The sequence below is a fragment of the Polypterus senegalus genome, chromosome 12 (assembly GCF_016835505.1).
Source record: "Polypterus senegalus isolate Bchr_013 chromosome 12, ASM1683550v1, whole genome shotgun sequence".
NCBI classification, from domain to species: domain Eukaryota; kingdom Metazoa; phylum Chordata; class Cladistia; order Polypteriformes; family Polypteridae; genus Polypterus; species Polypterus senegalus.
The window spans coordinates 144,300,372-144,318,444 of record NC_053165.1 but is presented as its reverse complement, the minus strand read 5'-3'; the positions used below and the strand labels follow the sequence as shown (position 1 = coordinate 144,318,444).

General features: G+C 39.1%; 1 long non-coding RNA gene across 1 annotated transcript; it reads left to right on the top strand.

Moving 5' to 3' along the window:
* The first annotated feature begins 1,382 nt into the window (after positions 1-1,382).
* Positions 1,383-13,520, top strand: LOC120541787. The gene is made up of 5 exons (XR_005636072.1): positions 1,383-1,499; positions 1,821-1,870; positions 7,371-7,417; positions 7,687-7,734; positions 13,397-13,520. It is a non-coding gene; the product is annotated as an uncharacterized LOC120541787 (long non-coding RNA).
* Positions 13,521-18,073: the final 4,553 nt, after the last annotated feature.

Below are 18,073 nucleotides of genomic sequence, written 5' to 3'. Positions count from 1 at the left end.
CTGTGCACCGCGTCAGTTCACGTGAGCCACTTGGTGTACTTGCATCGAAGGTTACCAGCTGTGCTGGTGCCATCTCAAGTGCTATGTCCATAGCTTTATTTAATGTTACCTTAGTCCTGGCACTTAAACTTTCTCGCTAGTTTCGCTGAGTTTGTGTCAAACACCACCCTGACCATCTCATCTTCCTCTCATAAGCACAGTCCTTCACCCGTGAATATTTACCCGCGGCAGTTTGCTATTGGATTGCCGCTGACGGACGGCCTTATATGGGCAGGCACTAAATTACAAACGCCAGCGGCAGCCTGTCTATGAACTTAATTTAAAGTGTAGGTTTACATCGTGCTTTGTTTCAGTAGCAGAACTCATGAATATGGTTGTATATGTCACTCGCCGCTTCTTATTGTTTGCTGCCTTCTCAATTATATAATGCATGTTTTCTTGAGCGCTTTTTTGAGGTCTTCCTGGTTTTCTATGTACTGTGTGATTACGTGGGAGGCGTGATGATGTCACACGAAACTCCACTGGCGTTGAAGCTCATCTCCATTACAGTAAATGGAGAAAAACTGCTTCCAGTTATGACCATTACGCGTAGAATTTCGATATAAAACCTGCCCAACTTTTGTAAGGAAGCTGTAAGGAATGAACCTGCCAAATTTCAGCCTTCCACCCACACGGGAAGTTGGAGAATTAGTGATGAGTCAGTGAGTGAGTCAGTGAGTGAGTCAGTGAGTGAGTGAGTGAGGGCTTTGCCTTTTATTAGTATAGATTAGTTACCATGAGGAGCACTGATATGGGCTGATTCATTTACCTGGTCAGAGAATTATGATTTTACCACCCAGGTGATACCCAATCTTATAAACATTGGGTTTTCTGGCCTCATCCCATCTTATAAGTATATTTGCTTTCTCTTGTATTCAAACAGTATATGGGAGTACAGGTCATTGGTGCCTAACATGTGCTTTACTGTTCACATATCCAAAGGTATCCTTTCTGTAACAAGTATTTCAATACTCGTAGTCATCGGTAGCTGTCATATTCTTAGTTCTTTGCCCGCCTGTCCAGTCCTACAATATGATAATACTGACTGGGTATTTAAATCAGCATAAGAATGCCATTGAATCCATTTAAATTGTTTATTTTTCCTGCTTGTATGAAAATTTCAACTTGTGTACTTGAAACTCAGGAATGATCAGTTTACCCATAAATGGCATGTGACTAGCAATCTAAAGTCTCCCTGAACAACCTCAGTTTGCTTGAATTCATTAAAGTTGTTTTATTGTATGTTTTGGTTTTCATTAAAGGATGATGCTCCAACTATATAGCTGAATTTAATGGTATGTCACCTCAGAAACCATGATAGTGTTTTATATTTTAACAGCATCTTCACCAGGAACAGTTTTCACCTTGACAACAGAAAGTCTAGCTGGAACGATCATCGGTTCATTTCTAGGGGGCGTTCTTGTATCAGTGATTGCATTTCTTATTGGAAATAGCATCAGGTGAGTGCAACAAATGATCATCTTACTTCTGTTCCTTTATCCCAGATTAATTGCATGTCTGAAAATGACATGAGACATTTGATTTTACAGGTAACCTAAGTTTGAAAATAATAATTTACAGTATGTAAGTTTATTAATTTATTTAAGATGCAAAAGTCCTTCATAATAGGAAGGTTGTGCTGTTATTCTTCTCCTGTTGTGTTTACTGGCAGACTTCACAATTCATCCAGTTAAAATCACACATGTTGAAGTTCATTTGTTAACTGTGCCAAGTGAAATGGCCAATCTGCAAGGGTAATGACAGTGTGTTTATTTCTCCAGGAGGGGACAACTTTGCGGAAAAGTTCCAGATGTTAAAGCAGACATTAATGGTATGTATCCCTCCCTTATGGTTTATCATCTCCACATTCTAATACTGCATACTGATGAGTTATGCAACCTGTTGTTATGCCTAACCATGCGTTTAGTTGTCAAGTTGATGCCAATGTTTCCTTCCACTTTACAGACTTATCAGGCTTTTCAGTCTGTTTGTTAAAGACTAAGGCTTAACTTTCATTGCCATAACACCACAACCCTGAGTTGACTGTGTAACACATGTGCTGAATATTGAAACTGTAAGGGTTTCCATAGTGGCACTTCTAACACAGTTTAATATCAAGGTGGACAAATATATAAAACAGCATATTTTTAAGAGAAAAAAGCACAGGTGATGCAAGAAGAATGATCAATATAATCAAGAAACATATTTGCATTTGGGTGGCACGGTGGCACTGTGGTAGCGCTGCTGCCTTGCAGTTAAACCTGGTTTCGCTTCCCAGCTTCTCCATGTGTGGTTTGCATGTTCTCTCCGTATATGCGTGGGTTTCCTGCAGGTACTCTGGTTTCCTCCCATAGTCCATAGACATGGAGGTTATGTGCATTGGCAATCCTAAATTGTCCCTACTGTGTGCTTGTGCCCTGCAGTGGACTGGCACCCCGCCTGGGGTTTGTTTCCTGCCTTGCACCCTGTGTTGGCAGGGATTGGCTCCAACAGACCCCCGTGACCCTGTAGTTAGGATATAGCTAGATGAACGGATCTTTGCATTTACCTCAATGGGTTCTGCTCCCTGTCTACTTACATGTTCTTCTCTCATCTCTCTTGTTTAAATTCTCTCAGCCCCCTGTTTTTTTCCATTAGATCCCATCCCACCTCAGTTCCGTTCTCTATATTTCAAGGGCTTCTGGCAAGATGTAGTCAATTATGATGATTCTGAGACCTGCTGGAATCACTTCGGGTGCAAGGATGGCCCTATTACAGTTGTGGGACACAATTACCAGCATTGTTGAACTCCAGTCTACTAATAAAGCACATATGCCCCCTTTGTTATATGCAGTAGGGACCTATAGGTTACCAGCAAAAAAACATTCCACAGAGTAACTAGTTGTGGAGCGCTCTTTAAACAGATATAGCATTCCATTCCCTGGAGGTGCCTTTTCTTTCCTGTTCTAATAATATGAAAATTTGCTTTTCCAGTAACTGCATGTGCTCGCCTTCTTCACTAAGGTGCTTTCTGGTCTTCTCCAATCCTTTTCTTCCTGGTAAACAACATGGACTATGTAAGGTCCCACCATTTAAAAAACTACTGTATATTAAAAAGCACTGATGTGCTTAGCATAACTGGACTATATACCTAATTATATTTTATTTAGCATACTAAATTCTTTTTTTGAAATGAATGTCATGTGCCATCACTGTAGAATTACACTGAATTACAATACCATGTGCAGTAGCTTGTAAAAAGAGAAGAGAGATTTCAGTCAGCCATTTGTTAATATGTATAACACAGATTATTTTCCTGCTCTCACAAATCACCAATAATTAGAACAACATAATCAAATTTCTCTGTGTTCTCATGACTAACTCTGGTACTCTGGATATTGCTGCCTCATTGATTTGGAGGCTTCACTTGTTGTTATTCTGGAACGCAAAATTGTAAAATAGAATGAACAGACCTTAAAATAAATAAAATCCTGACCAGGATTTCACTGGTCTTTCTCAGGTTCAGGCATCACAACAGACAGCCTGGCTCCAAAATCAGAAGGCTGACTTTGATTCCTATAAAAGGCACAAATGGTGCTTAGGCTTTCAAAGTTCAAATACCAACATGGAATAGCTTAAAAGACAACAATGTCCTTCAACTGTAAATCTCTGTCTTAAATGTGTATTAATTAAGAGTCATGAACATAGCCAAAACTGACTGAGGCCTCCAATATAAGCTACAAAGCACATCAGGACCTTTATCGGATAGCACAGAAGAGGCTAACATCAAAGCAGCCTGATTTCCCAACTCCACAGGCAGGCTTTGGCCTATCTAGGCTCAAAATAGGGAAACTGGCTTTTAATGTTCAAAATAACTTACAAAAATATGAAAAATGCTTATCATAGAAGATGAACTGCAAAAAAAAAACTGGCTTGGATGAACAAAGCTAAAGAAGGATCTTCAAAAAAATAACAATATGAAAATCAAAAATTGTATTTTAAAAATCCATATCCTAAAACTGAAGCAAAATAATCTAGAACCACAAAAATCAGTCTTACAATAATGCACTTTAGTAGAACAGTCAATGAACTGCTGAAGGACCTTCCTGCCTCTCAGCATCAAATACATAGACTGATGGAGGTCTTTCAGTGGCAACATCAGGGTGACCCCACCTCTTGGAGTTTCACCCAATAAACATACAGACAATAACTATGAAACAAACATATTAAATACAAATATAAAGCAAAATGTGAACAAAACAATATTAACAAAAATCAGAAAATGATAAAAACACAAAATAGAAATTATACAGACAAATCAACTGAAATATTAACCAAAAAGGTAAACTTACTTAAGCCCGCAATCAAACCCTGTGTGACAAATTATAATAGTTAGCTGACAGATACAAATGTGGCTAAAGATGAAAAGAGAAATTATGGTCCTAGGGAGGCATTGTGATGGTGTATTGCCTTTGTTATGATGGAGCCCCAGTAGCGTATGCACTTCTTTTTGTCAGAAAGTACTCAATAGTAGTGTGTCAGAGGGAGGAAGAGTTTTTTGCCTTGAAACAAACAAACAAACAAAAATAACTATGAGCTAACATACTCGACAGCCATTAACCCTGTGGCGGGTGGCCCATTCAATGTATGTTCCGGGGGAGCAACCATGGGCTACTCAGTACCTCCCCCGGGACGCTTGGTGGGAGCCTCCCTGGCTGAAGAGGGTGCCTCAGTTTCCCGCAGAGCTCCAGGGCAGATGGAGTTTTCCACTGCCCTGTTGGAATCTGGGGTGGCCACCAGGGGGTGCTGCATGAGTCTCTGAGCCTGGCTGGATGAATCTTCAGCCCCGCCCAGAGGTGCAACCAGAAACAGGTGATCAAGCACCTGGAGCACTTCCGGGTGGGCTATAAGAGGGGCCAGCAACCACCACTCAGGGGCCAGAGGTCAGAAAGAGGAGGACAAAGCTTCTGGAGGAGTGGTGGTGGAAGAGAGAGAGGAGTGTTTTGGTGTTTCATTTGTGTTTTGGGACTGTGTTGTGGCAGGAGGGATTAAGGGAAAGACATACCCTCCAGCTGAAGAAAATAAATAGTTTATTTATGTTACACGTGCCTCCCGTGTCCAATCTGTGTCGGGTCGGGTGCTATATAGCGTTTTCTTACAACCCTTAAATTGTTATCACTAAATACCCAGACTATCCAAAATGCCATATAAAGGCTGGTTGTACTAGAAAATACATAGTAGCATTTTATGTTTTTTAGTCACAATTACATACTGCCACTAATATCGTCCTTAAACTCCAAGAAATAAAACAACACATATGTCAAGGAAAAGCTGAGACACTGAGTTACTGCTAAACAATGGAGGAAGAGATGCCTGCTGCTTTTATTAAGATCTTTGTGTGAAAGAACTGTTTTTCTTTGCTCATTTATTTAATTTGTCTAAAGTCAGGCAATCACGAGTCAAAAAAATCTGACTGACCACTTTTTAATTTTTTTTTTATTTAGCAGATATTTGTATAGGTCATTTCTAAATTACCGTAGAATTAAACAAGTATCTATGCAGTGTAATAGATTTCATGGTCTGGCCAGAATGAAGGAAAAATACAATATTTCAGGTTCTGTCTGTGAGATTGGCAGGAGAAGCTATCAATATGAAAAGTATGTTGGCTTGGTGCAGGGACATTTTTCCGGGTGGGTGACCAGCACAGTGGAGGGACAGGGGGAGACAATTGGACATGGCTATGGTCTCCCCTGATAGGCTAAATGGCAGAATCCCTGGGTTAGGATTCTCACAGGGACATCTGCGGGCATGCTGGGACCTATAGACCCATGGTGATGCCCTGCTGGGTTCCGTGAGGGCACCAGGGGGAGCTGCCAGGTTTCATAATCCCTACTTTTAGGGACTTATATTTGATTTGGAAGTATTTCCAGCAGACTATGCCACAGAACCAGAAATACTCCCCAGGAATCCATTTGAAAACAGCATCTTTCAGCTCTTCTAGTTATGCAGTGTGATAGGTGTGACTGATCTTCAGAATGGCAGCATGAATCACGTTCACCAGTTTTCTTGTGCTTGTCTGTACAAATTACATAGCTGCATTGTTTTGAACTTTGGTGTTTGCTCTTGTTATAAGCAGACTGGAAAATTCAAAATATAAGACATTTAAATATAATACTGTAATAGACACTGTATAACTACAAAGTAAACCTGATAAGAAACAATGGGTCCTTACATAGCCTTATACAGACTGTATGTGTGTGTATTCTGCTTCTTCTGTTTAATGCAAAATATTTTGTTTCAGATTGCTTTATTGAGTTCACAGGGAGCTTTGCATCAGTACTGTACTTTGTATCGTTAATGTGATACACATTATTTTTTTTCCATTTTGATATAACCCAATGAACATTCCTGTTTTGAATGGCATACTGTGTAAATATTTTGATAGATAGTGGGCAGGGGATTGACATGGAAAAAGGGTAGTGGTAGAGGACAAAAACACAATCTACAGTACCAAGGTCGAGAAACAGAGAAAGAAAGAGGCATGGCAGTGATGACACAGATCATTTTGTCAGAGTAAAACAAACGGCTCACTAGCAAAACGCGTGTTATGTAAATGCTGTGGATGCATCAGGAAGGCAGTAGTGAAAGACACAGAGTTGCTTGTGTGGGAATTTTTGATCTGGAAACATAAAGATTTCTCTGAGACACTTGAGGACAGTCAGACCAAAGCAGCTTGGCAGGTATGCCTTATCCTCATTGCAATGACAGAAGTTAAACAGAAGGCCAAAGCAGCTAATTAGAAATTGATGTTAGCATGTTTTCCCAACTGGAAAGTTGGACAATTTTGTTCTTAAAAAGGTGAGTTTTTGGAACGAAATCTATAGGGAATTGTTTCTCTCCAGGATTCCATTCATGACTGCAAACTGTGGGACTGTGTGGCCTTTTAAATGAGACACCATACAGACTGTGGAAGGCATGTGTTTGCAATGGCATCAGTGAATATCAGAGAGCCCTGTGGGGTGTTGTATCAGGATCATTGGTGTATCATTGGTGGCTTTAACTGACCACATTGGGGTTCAAAGCCATCTATGGCCAGAGGCCCAGTGGTACTAGAGTGTGGAAGTTAGTTGAGCAAGGGCTGTCAGATTAAGAAAGATGAGAAAAGAGAGATGATAACACTGAGGGAAAGAAGGAAGTGAAGCGGAGGTGAGGTGTTTACTCCTAGTAATATAATATATATATATGGAATATGGAATAACAATGATAACAATGGTCATTTAGGAATTTTAAATATAACTAACACAATATTTTTTTATTCAATTTTGCATTAACATATCGATCCTCTGTTACAGAGACCCCACCCAGCTCTTATGAAAATGTGCATAACATGAAAACAATGGTGAGTCTCCTTATCAGTCTTTTCACTCTACTTTTATTCTGGCATTATCACATTGGCATTTATAATTAATTGCATTTTTTCTCATTTACTTTATCTTTATTGCATAAACCAGTTTTAACATTCAGGATTACAAATTTTGTCTTTGGCAATACAATATATTTATTGTTGATTTTTTCCATTATCTACTGATACAGTCCACTCCAGAGATCACAACCTAAGCTGTTCTTTCCAGCAGCTATTACTAAATTTTCCACATCTTTAATTTTTAGGATAACGGTCCTTCTCTTCCAAGTCCCAGTACAGATCAACATTACATGGTAAGGAATTTAGCATGTGTTCTGTTTATTGTACTAAAATGATTCACAAAGTGTTTATCAAATAATGAGAAAAGAAGGTAAACTGTTTGTGAAGCTGATTACTGGAAAAATCAAAGATACAATGTGAATAATGATGACATTGTTAACAGAATACCAGGGCCACATTATGATTAGAGTAATGCTGCTTAATATTGTGTGAAGAGTAGACAATGAATTATACTTCAATTAAAGAAACTTATATGCTAAAAAGCATCATTTGTCATATACAAATGTCTGAAAATGAATACTCTAAAACAAATCTCAATAAAATTATTCTTAATAAACATTCATAAACAAATTCATTTTGAAAACATTTAATAGACATTTTCACTTTGCTAATTTTATGCGTAAATACTGATAGATTTTTAATAAAAACTTTTAATTCATCTGTCATTCAGGTTCTAGTTCATAATATACATACTTTTCAGTAAAATATTATACCTGACTTTCTGATCAACATGCAACATTTCAACATTCTCCAATATGTCTCTTGCTCTGTGTAATTTTTAGAACATTAGAACAATTCAGAAGAAAACAGGCCATTCAGTTCAACAAAGCTCATCAATCCTATTCACTTAATTCTTCCAAAATAATATCAATCTAGTTTTGAAAGTCCTTGAAGTCCTGCTGTCTTCCACACTACTTGGCCACATATTCCATGTGTTTATGGTTCTCTGTGTAAAGAAAAACATCCTAATGTTTGTACAAAGTTTACCCTTAACAAGTTTCCAACGGTCCCTGTGTTTTTGACTTTAATCATCTCTCCTCTTTATCTTATTTTACTTAAACTGAAAGGGCTCAGCTCTTTTAATCTTTCTTCATAATCCATGCTCTGCAGTCCTGAAATCAGCCAAGTTGCTCTTCTCTGGACTTGTTCTACACTGTTATGTCCTTTTTCTAGCCTGGACCAAAATTGTTCACAGTACTTCAGCTGAGGCTTTACCAGTGCACTGTATTATAAACTTACCAGTGTGCTATCTTATTTAAATTTGCAGTACTTCACATTTCTGCTTGCTAGAGAGTTGGCAATCCCAGTGTGCGACACTTTTGTCCTTTTATTAGGCTGTTCGGCCGGCAGGTACTCTGTTGGACGTGTTCAGATTTGACAGTTTTACTGGAATGTACACTCACTGGCCACTTTATTAGGTACAACTGCTTGTTAACTCAAACATCTAATCAGCCAAAACAAAGGAAGCGACTCAATGCATTTCGGCCTGTAGACCTTGTCAAGACCACCTGCTGAAGTTCAAACCGAGCATCAGAATGCGGAAGAAAGGCGACTGAAGTGACTTTGAATGTGACATGGTGTTGGCTGCTCCGAGCATTTCACAAACTGCTGATCTGCTGGGATTTTCACAAACAAGCATCTCCAGGGTTGACAGAGAGTGATGGAAAAGAAAAAGCAAATTATGTTATGTTTTTATGAAGACACGTAATTGAACAGGAGTCAATTGTAAGCAACACTGTGCAACAGCAAACAATATCAAAATGTCCGTGAATAAAAAATCTTAGGGAACTCGGGTCTTACAATCCACATGTCATCATCCAGTCATATGTTGACAGCACCCTAAAAGCATTTATTTTTTCCAAAGTATTTTTAAATAAATCACTTCTCGAAAATGTTTTCTTGAGCAAAATGTAATGAGATGAAGGAGCATTTCAATTGTAGACCCTCCATTCATCACATTTAAATTCATATCCACACCTGGAGCACCCTGAGATTATTTAGCAGCAGGCTGTAAAATTCCACATGTTAATTGACCTTCTGATTGTTAAAGCTGAGGCACAAGTCTGCTTGTAAAGTTTTCATTTGATTTTCTTTAACTTGTACTTTTTAGTTCTAAAGGACTCTTTATACATGTTTTTCTGTGTATCCCCAGAAGCTCAGTAATAACCAATAAAAAAACCTTTAACTCAGTTGGATGCCTGACCCGCAAATTAGGCAGGGAAGCGGGTCTTCAGTTAAAATGCTTGGTTAACTCTGAGTGCTTTCCATATTTATAAATGAAAGTGTTTTCCAGAAGTGATTTATGTAACAATATTTTAGTAATAATACTTGTGATTGTACAACTGGATGACATTAAATGTGGATCATGCAACACGAGAAAATGAGATTGTTCATGGACGTTTTGATATTGTTTGTTATTGTCCAGCATTGGTCACCATAGATTTTGGTTCTATCCAAAACATTTTTCTTTCTGTTCTGAAAGAAAACATTCTACTTCTTCTTCTCACGTTATTGGTTTCCACAGCGGATCATCTTTTTCCATACCTTCCTGTCCTCTACATCTTCCTCTGTGACACCAAAGACCTGCATGTCCTCTCTCGCCACATCCATAAACCTTCTCTTACGTCTTTCTCTTTTTCTCTTACCTGGCAGCTCTATCTTTAGCATCCTTCTCCCAATATACCCAGCATCTCTCCTCTGCACATGTCCAAACCAACGCAATCTTACCTCTCTCACTTTGACTCCCAACCGTCCAACCTGAGCTGACCCTCTAATGTACTCATTTCTAATCCTGAACATCCTCGTCACACCCAGTGTAAATCTTAGCATCTTTAACTCCGCTACTTCCAGTTCTGTCTCCTGCTTTCTGGTCAGTGCCATCATCTCCAACCCATATAACATAATTGGTCTCACTACCATCCTGTAGACCTCCCCTTTCACTCTTGCTGATAGCCGTCTGTCACAAAGTACTCCTGACACTCTTCTCCACCCATTCCACCCTGCCTGCACTCTCTTTTACACCTCTCTTCCACAGTCTCCATTACTCTGTACTGTTGATTCCAAGTATTTCAACTCAACCGCCTTTGCCAACTCTACTCCTTGCATCATCACTTTTCCACTGACCTCCCTCTCATTTACACACATGTATTCTGTCTTGTTCCTACTGACCTTCATTCCTCTCCTTTCTAGAGAATTTCTCCACCTCTCCAGTGTCTCCTGAACCTGCTCCATTTTCTCACTACAGATCACAATGTCATCAGCAAACATCATAGTCCAGGGGACTCCTGTCTAATCTCGTCTGTCAACCTGTCCATCACCATTGCAAATAAGGACTCAGAGCCAATCCCTGATATAATCCCACCTCCACATTGAATGCATCTGTCTCTCCTACTGCAGTCTTCATCACAGTCACACTTCCCTCGTACATATCCTGTAAAACTCTTGCATACTTCTCTGCCACTCCCATCTTCCTCATACAATACCACAGCTCCTCTCGAGACAACCTGTCATATGCTTTCTCCAGGTCCACAAAGACGCAATGTAACTCCTTCTGGCCTTCTCTATAATTCTCCATCAACATCCTCAGAGCAAACTTTGCATCTGTAGTGCTCTTCTTTGGCATGAAACAATACTGCTGCTCACTAATAATCACCCTCATTCTTAATCTAGTTTCCACTATTCTTTCCCATAACTTAATTCTGTGGCTCATCAATTTTATTCCCCTGTAGTTACTACAGTCCTGCACATTCCCCTTATTCTTAAATATCAGCACCAGTGTACTTCTTCTCCACTCCTCAGGCATCCTCTCACTGTCCAAGATTCCATTAAACAATCTGGTTAAAAACTCCACTGCCATCTCTCCTAAACAACTCCATGCTTCCACAAATATGTCTTCTTACTTCCTTCTTGCTAATACGTTGCACTTCTTGATTCACTATCTCCACATTAACCAACCATCTCTCTCTCATTCTCTTCATTCATCACCCTGTCAAAGTACTCTTTCCACCTGCTCAAAACACTCACCTCGTTTGTGAGTACATTTCCATCTTTATCCTTTATAACTCCACCCTGCTGCACATCTTTCCCAGCTTGGTCCCTTTGTCTAGTCAATCGGTACATGTCCTTTTCTCCCTCCTTATTGTCCAACCTCTCATACAACTCATCATACACCTTTTCTTTAGCCTTCGCCACCTTTCTGTTCTCCTTCCACCTTATATCCTTGTACTGTTGTCTATTTTCTGCATCTCTCTGACTATCCCACTTATTCTTTGCTATCCTCTTCCTCTGTATATTCTTCTGAACTTTCCCATTCCACCACCAGGTTTCCTTTACCTCCTTCCTCTGTCCAGATGTCACACTATGCACCCATCTTGCTGTCACCCTTACTACTTCTTCTGTAGTGGCCTAGCTGTAAGGTAACTCTTCATTGCCACCCACTGCCAGTCTTACCTCCTCCCTAAACTCAACCTTACAGTCTTCCTTTTTCAACTTCCACCATTTGATCCTTGGCTTTGCCCTCACTCTCTTCCTCTTCTTGATCTCCATCGTCATCCTACAGACCACCATCCTATGTTGCTTAACTACACTTTCACCAGCCCCCATTTTGCAGTCTTCAATCTCCTTCAGATTGACTCTTCAAAATAGGATGTAATCTACCTGTCTGCATCTTCCTCCACTCTTATACCTCACCCTATGTTCCTCCCTCTTCTTAAAATACTTATTCACCACAGCCATGTACATCCTTTTGGCGAAATCTACTATCATCTGACCTTCCTCATTCCTCCCCTTGACTCCATACCTATCCATCATCTCCTCTGTTCATCTCACCAACATGTCCATTGAAATCTGCTCTAATCACCACTTTCTGTCCCTTGAGTACACAGTTCATCACTTCATCCAACTCGGCCCAGAAATCTTCTTTCTCATCTATTGCACACCCAACTTGTGGTGCATATGTACTAACAACATTCATCAACACACCTCCAATTTCCAACTTCATAATCATTACTCTGTCTGACACTCATTTCACCTCCAAAATACTCTTGACATACTGTTCCTTCAGAGTAACCCCTACCCCATTTCTCATCCTATCCACACCATGATAGATCAATTTGAATCCACCTCTGATCCACCTGGCCCTTTCCATTTAGTCTCTTGCACGCACAATGCATCAACCTTCCTTCTCTCCATCATATCTGCAAGCTGTCTCCCCTTACCAGTCATACTGCCAACATTCAAAGTCCCTACTCTCAGTTCCACTCTTTTTACCTTCCTCCTCTCCTTCTAACTCCAGAAATGTCTCCCCCCTCTTCTTCTCCTTCTTCGGCCAAGAGTAGCCCAATATCCGCCAGAACCGTTTTGGCTAACAGTACTGGTGGCGGTCATTGTTAACCCAGTGCTTGAGCGATCTGGTTTGGAAATTTGTATTGTATGTATTCCGCATATTGATTTGGCAAAATTTTACACCGGATGCTCTTCCTGACGTAACCTTACCTATTTATCCGAGCTTGGGAGTGGCACGAAGAATCACACTGGTTTGTGAATCCCCTGTGGCTGGGTTTTCTGCAAGAAATCATTAGAGTAACACTTTTCTCATCCACAACTACAAACAATATGGGATAATTAACATACAAAAAATCTTTTGGGTGCAGTATTGCCTTAAATATACTTCCATTATGAATCACATTGATCTGGAACAGTCTGAAGAAAAATGATGGAAAGAAATGACATTAAACAAAAATAACAAGGTAAGTTTTTCCTCCCTTTTGAAATATACATTCTAACACTCTTTTTATACTTTCAAGTGTCAAAACACTCTAATCTCTTGAAAACCCTTGCCGAAATTGCTTTAGGAATACTTTAGGAATCATTAATAATGATTTTCATCTTTCACAGGGTCTGCAGCATGGAAAGCAGTCAATCTACCACTCCCTCCAAAGAAAAATGCCAGCTTAGGAAAAGATGGAGAAATGTTTATATTGGGACCGTCATTTGTGATCACTGACAGCTTATTCAGTGGCAGTTATAAGAAAAATTCAACAGTTCTATGATTTATTATTGTGTTTTAAAATATTAAAAGTCACAATTATTATATTTTTTTTCTAATGCTAAAACACACTTTTAAATCTTGGAGAATTTAATTGACTCACATACATGGTGTCTTCCTTTCCAGCTTCATGAGTTTTCATTGCCTGCACTTCTATAAACAACTGTCTATGTGTTACTAATTAATGCTTTAGTGACTAGAAAATTAAAGGCAATTTTAAAAATATGTGTTTCACATTTGGCAGAACACATTACTGCCTATATTTTAGGTGTCCGAGGGGCTTAGAAACTTTGTTTTAGGATACCTTGAAGATCATGTTTGGAATCAGTAATCTAACTACTGTTTGTGTGTGATATGCTTCTTTTTATATCAGGCCACAGAGGATACTCAGGCTCTTCTTCAAATGCCAGCTTTTAAAAATATTTTCATTTGTTTCTTACTGAAAGCTATTTTTCAATGGAAATAGATTTTCAAATATGATTTGTCTTTTGGAAATGGTTTATATCTAATCAAGAAAAATTTAAGGTTTTTATATTTTGCAGGGGGCCAGCCACATTTGAACATTAAAGATTTGTAATGCTGTTTCAACAAGTTACATACTGTATGTTTATCATCATTATCTTCATCATCTTCTTCAGAGCAAGAATCTCTTTTCAAACAGCTGTTTTGTAATATTTTTATTGATTTCAATTAGAACGATATAACTTTCATTACAGTCATGTCAAATTTAACAAATCAAATCAAAATTTGACCCTCTCCCAGACCCCCCAGAGAAAGAGGAGCAAGAAAAGAAAGGTCCTTTTCACCGAAATGGAAGCTTATTCTGAAAATTTATTGATTTGATCCTGCCATATTTAAAAAAAAACTTTTGAACAGATCTTCTAAACTGGAATTATATTTTTTTCAAGTTCATATAGTGTAAAACATAAGTTCTCCACTGAATTAAAAGTGGTGGGGTGGGATTCTTCCAGTTGAGCAAGATAAGTCTACATGCTAGTACTGTAGTAAAGGAAATTACAGTTTGTTTATCCTTCTCCACTTTAAGACCTTCAGGGAGCCCACCAAGCACAGCTGTTAATGAGTTAGGACGGATTGTGACACCAAGGCTGTCTGAAAGGCATTTAGAGATTTTGGACCACAATGATGTTAATTTGGTGCATGCTCAGAATATGTGGCCTAGTGATGCTGCTGCTCGATTGCAACGTTCACAGGTTGAATCTTGCCCAGGAAACATTTTGGACACTATTAAATGAGAGAAATCCACTCAATAAAATATTTTAAGTCAAATGACTGAATACTTTGCACATATGGAGCTCGAGTGTATTGTGTTCATGGCTGCCTTCCACTCCTTTTCTGAAATATTAAGTGACAAATCCTTTCCCCAATGTACTCTGGGGTCTTTGAAAGGAAGAGACTTTAAAATATTTTTATACATTGTAGAGATGCTGTCTAAGTCTTCTAGACTGATCAATAATTCTACTGGAATAGAACAAGGTGGAAGGTGAGGAAAGTTGGGCAGCTTCTGTTTAGCAAAGTCTCTGTTTTGAAAGTAGTGCAGGAATTGTGTTGAGGACAAGTTGTATTTGAAGCATAATTTTTCATAGGATGCAAAGCCATTATTTATGTACAAGTCTCTAAGTGTTTTAATCCCAGACACTTTCCAGGCATTGATTAGTGTTTATGTTTGAGAGGGTGGAAAAAGGTGGATGTTATGTAGAGGTGCAAAAGAGGAAAGCTTCTTTGTCTTAAAGTGCTTCCTACATTGGTTCTATATTCTGAGAGAATAAAAGGTAACTGGAGTTTTAGTGTAATGATGGTAGTTTGTATTAATTGGGGCACAGAGCAGGGATTATTTTTTATTTCTGTTTTTTTAACTCTTGCAGAATTCTTGGAATTTTATTTTTTTCAGATGATCGATTCAGAGAAATCATTGAAAAGCTGTATGACAATGCTGACGCTATAAATAATGTGGTAGTCAACACCACATAAAGAGTGGAAATGGTCATTGACTTTCACAAACAACAGTTACTACCTTGCCTCAAAGAAATTGATGATTCTGTAGTCAATGTGGAGGAAGACTTCAAATTCTGAGGAACAACTATCACAAACTCTCTCAGATGGACATTAACACCACTTCCATCACTAAGAAGGCTAGTATCTCTCTGACACAAAGACATAAGACACTAAGTTTCTCTCTGCCTAGCCTGGTACAATCCTGCTAAGCCATAAATGAAAGTGTGATCACACTCTCCATTGATGTCTGGATGGGTTCAGCAGTAATCTGCTCAAGAAATAAATTACTGCATGTCATGAGGACTATTGAGAAAATAATAGGCTGTGCTCTTCTATATTTTGCAGACCTTTATGTCCCTAATGTCTTAAACCATGTCAAAAATTACCATTGACCCTGCTCACTCAGGTCATCACTTGTTCCAAAACCTCCTTTCTGACAATACAGTACTTTAGGTTAATTAAAACTTAAACCAATGGACAGCTAAACAGTTGATTTTCTTTCCCTGAGACACATCCCTTGCAAGTCAGCAATTTAGCTTGTCTTCCTAGCTTATTTGTATGTTCTTTCATATATGAGGTTGTGAGTGTGTCTATATATAAATACAGTATATGTACATGTATATATGAACATTTGTACACACTACACACGCACACTTTGATTTACACATCATCTCCCTTATCATTGTACTACTCTGTAACTGTTTACAATGTGTGTTGTTTAACTTGTGTTATTTATGTTAATTCTATGTGATTTTGTGTTCTGCTTTAAGCAGCTTCAAAGTTAATTCCTATTCATTAAGTACTGGTGAATTAAAAGTGATTCTCATTCTGATTGACAAAGAGATTTTAAATGATGCACATTGTTTGATCACATTATTCAGATTTTGAAAATTTTTGCAGTATGTAAAACTTACCACATATACTTTTAGATCTTTACTCCCGAGGCTAAACTAGAATATTCTGGAGCATTTCTGGCTGATTACACTGATGCATTAACAACAACAACATTTATTTATATAGGACATTTATATACAACAATGTAGCTCAAAGTGCTCTACAAGATGACAAAGAGAAAGTTACAATTAAAGAAAAACAATTATAATTAGGCAATAATATTAAAAAATTAAGTAACAACCACAAAAAGGTAAGGTCAGGTGACCAGAACAAAAAACAAAATAACTCTAATTAGGCTGGAGAAAAAGACAAAATCTGCAGGGGTACCAAAGATAAAAGAATGCAAAGCCCCAACTGGGCATTCTCAGTCAGTCATTTCCCAACCCACTATATCCTAGCACAGGGTCACAGGGGCCTGTTGGAGCCAATCCCAGCCAACACAGGGCGGAAGGATGGAACAAATTCCCGAGCAGGGTGCCAGCCCACCACAGGGCACACACACACACACCCACACACCAAGAACAATTTAGGACCGCCAATTCACCTAACCTGCATGTCTTCAGACTGTGGGAGGAAAGCGGAGCACCCAGACATGGGGAGAACATGCAAACCCAAGCAGAGAGGACCCGGGAAGCAAACCTAGTTCTCCTTAGTGTGAGGCAGCAGCACTACCACTGCGCCACCGTGCCACTCCACTGGGCATTCTACGTAACATAAATTTTCTTAATTCATTTTTCTTTGTTTCCATGTTAGATAATTCAATGAAGCCGGTCTCATGGACAGCTGATACACCCACCTTCATTCCGTCATCACAGGGGGCTTCATGGTGCTTTGATCAGGTGGTGGTGGCACAGATAGTCACCAGAGAAGAAATGGAAAAACAGCTGAGAATAGTGGGGATTAGTACAGATTTGTGGATCAATGTAGAATATGATAATTCTATGCCCATACAGTATATTAGGATAAGTAAAATGTAGCTACAAAAAAGCCATAGTAAAATAACAGGTTTTTAACATTTTTTTTAAATGTTCCACAGTATGAACCTGGGGAAATTCTGTTGGTAAAGTATTTCAGATTTCAGGTGAATAACAGCAAATGGCCACCTCATCACTTTTTTTAAACTTTATAAGCAGACACCCATTTAATGATCTAAGGCTACTAATTGGAGTGCAGGGGGAGACTTTCAAAATATAGGATGGAGCAAGATTGTTTAAGGCTTTATAAACCACTAGCAAAATACCCGCGCTTCGCAGTAGTGTGTTAAAGAAGTAATGAAAAAGAAAAGGAAACATTTTGAAAATAACGTAACATGATTGTCAATGTAATTGTTTTGTCATTGTTGTGAGTGATGAGTGTTGCTGTCATATATATATATATATATTGTGATGGACAGCCGGGTCCCATGCCCGGCCGGGACGCCTCTGCTGCATATGTCCCGGGGGAGCCATCATGGACATTGCAGTACCTTTCCCGGGGCGCTTGGGGGCAGCCTCCCTGGCCGTGGATCCCACCTCAATCTTCCCCGTGGCTCCATGGGACATGGAGTCCACCACAGCAGCCCGGTTGGGAGATGGGGTGGCTGCTAGGGGGTGCTGCGGACAACCAGCCACCATGCTGGA